Source organism: Phytophthora infestans, genomic scaffold (assembly GCF_000142945.1).
Source record: "Phytophthora infestans T30-4 supercont1.133 genomic scaffold, whole genome shotgun sequence".
Classification (NCBI taxonomy): Eukaryota; Oomycota; class Peronosporomycetes; order Peronosporales; family Peronosporaceae; genus Phytophthora; species Phytophthora infestans.
The window spans coordinates 149,079-151,592 of record NW_003303626.1 but is presented as its reverse complement, the minus strand read 5'-3'; the positions used below and the strand labels follow the sequence as shown (position 1 = coordinate 151,592).

Below are 2,514 nucleotides of genomic sequence, written 5' to 3'. Positions count from 1 at the left end.
GTTTTGTCGTCAGTGTGCCCGAGCGGTCTAAGGGCGTTGAATCAAGTTCTACTGTGTTCGCACTCGTGGGTTGGAACCCTACCGCTGACATACGTACTCCATTTCGTGTGGCCTCTCTCGCCACTGCTCTTGTCCTTGTTGCCGGGGTGGCGAATGTTTGTCAGTGTTTTTTCGCATTAAACACTCCCTTTTTTGCGTATGCTAGTCATTGGCTGCACCGTGTCGTCCCCCTAGCTGCACCACAGAAAGTCAGCGCGTGATAACCAAAAAACGTCGTGGAACAGAGGGCAAGGCTCAATAACAGGTAGTTCGAGCCGCGAAACGTGTTATCAGCTAAAGTGCTCTGATCCGATTCCATACGGTCCTCTTCTTGCACGTAGTCTGCAACTCTTTAAAAGGGTGCTTCTATCAATAGCTACTCAGCCTGACCACACCGTGTTCTTTATTCGGATTAAGAGGCGGTAATGCTTTCGTCGCCAGTCCGATTGCCAGTAGACATCACCGAAAGCATCAGATGTGGGATAAACGAGATGGCTAGATCGTGCGCGAAATTCTGTGTTCATTCAGGTCAAATAGCCAACTCGCGCAATTACGCATTTAGAGTATGTCTTTTACCGAAAAAGAGAAATTGCCCGACAAGAAGCATGAATCTCCAGACTGTGGCAGCTGGCTGTGCACTTAGCCCATCTACACTTTCTTCAATGTGGACTATGTGAAGGTGCTCACTTCAGTCTATTATTGGCTATGTATGCATTGCCCTCCATCGCAGACGTGGATTTGTGCTGTGTGATCAAAAGAACAGCACTGGTGAGAGAAGCAGAAGTCCATATGGCCACCACCCACCCTATATGTCCGGGATTTTCTAACGCTGTTAAATGGAGCCGGGTGGGACTTTTGGGAAGTTTTGGAGAGGAGGCTTAGTGTTTTAGGCGGGAGGGCGCCGGGCTGGGCATATGGGGCCTTAGGTTTTTGTGGGCACATGTGTTTACCGGGGGTGTTTTGTTTTGGGGGTGGGAGCTATGTTTTTGTCGTCAGTGTGCCCGAGCGGTCTAAGGGGGTAGACTCAAGCTCTACTGTGTTCGCACTCGTGGGTTCAAATCCCACCGCTAACATACGTACTCCATTTCGTGTTGCCTCTCTCGCCACTGCTCTTGTCCTTGTTGCCGGGGTGGCGAATGTTTGTCAGTGTTTCTTCGCATTAGACACTCCCTTTTTTGCGTATGCTAGTCATTGGCTGCACCGTGTCGTCCCCCTAGCTGCACCACAGAAAGTCAGCGCGTGATAACCAAAAAACGTCGTGGAACAGAGGGCAAGGCTCAATAACAGGTAGTTCGAGCCGCGAATCGTGTTATCAACTAAAGTGCTCTGATCCGATTCCATACGGTCCTCTTCTTGCACGTAGTCTGCAACTCTTTAAAAGGGTGCTTCTATCAATAGCTACTCAGCCTGACCACACCGTGTTCTTTATTCGGATTAAGAGGCGGTAATGCTTTCGTCGCCAGTCCGATTGCCAGTAGACATCACCGAAAGCATCAGATGTGGGATAAACGAGATGGCTAGATCGTGCGCGAAATTCTGTGTTGGGTCAGGTCAAAGAGCCAACTCGCGCAATTACGCATTTAGAGTATGTCTTTACCGAAAAGAGAAATTGCCGACAAGAAGCATGAATCTCCAGACTGTGGCAGCTGGCTGTGCACTTAGCCCATCTACACTTTCTTCAATGTGGACTATGTGAAGGTGCTCACTTCAGTCTATTATTGGCTATGTATGCATTGCCCTCCATCGCAGACGTGGATTTGTGCTGTGGTGATCAAAAGGACAAGGACGTGGGTGAAGAGAAGCACGAAGCCAGTATGCACGACCACCCCGTATGTCCGGAGTGTCTAACGCTTGTAAATGAGCGTGGTGGAACTGTTGGAAGGTTTTGAAGGGAGCGTAGTGGTTAGTGCGAGGCGGCGTGCGTGGCGTATGTGGCTGTAGGTGTTCTGTGCAGTTGTGTTCATGGGTGTGTCTGATTTTGTGGTGGGAGCTATGTTTTTGTCGTCAGTGTGCCCGAGCGGTCTAAGGGGGTAGACTCAAGTTCTACTGTGTTCGCACTCGTGGGTTCAAATCCCACCGCTGACATACGTACTCCATTTCGTGTGGCCTCTCTCGCCACTGCTCTTGTCCTTGTTGCCGGGGTGGCGAATGTTTGTCAGTGTTTCTTCGCATTAGACACTCCCTTTTTTGCGTATGCTAGTCATTGGCTGCCCCGTGTCGTCCCACTAGCTGCCCCACAGAAAGTCAGCGCGTGATAACCAAAAAACGTCGTGAAACAGAGGGCGAGGGCTCAATAACAGGTAGTTCGAGCCGCGATGGGGTTATCAGCTAAAGGGCTCTGATCCGATTCCATACGGTCCCTTTCTTGCACGGAAGTCTGCAACTCTGTAAAGGGTGCTTCTATCATAAGTTACTCAGCCGAACCACACCGTGTTCTTTATTCGAATATCAAGACGAAATGGTTTCGTCGCCCGG

At 50.1% G+C, this 2,514-nt stretch overlaps 1 non-coding gene across 1 annotated transcript; it reads left to right on the top strand.

Moving 5' to 3' along the window:
* The first annotated feature begins 8 nt into the window (after positions 1-8).
* PITG_30568 lies at positions 9-90 on the top strand. Its single transcript has one exon. It is a non-coding gene; the product is annotated as a tRNA-Leu (tRNA).
* Positions 91-2,514: the final 2,424 nt, after the last annotated feature.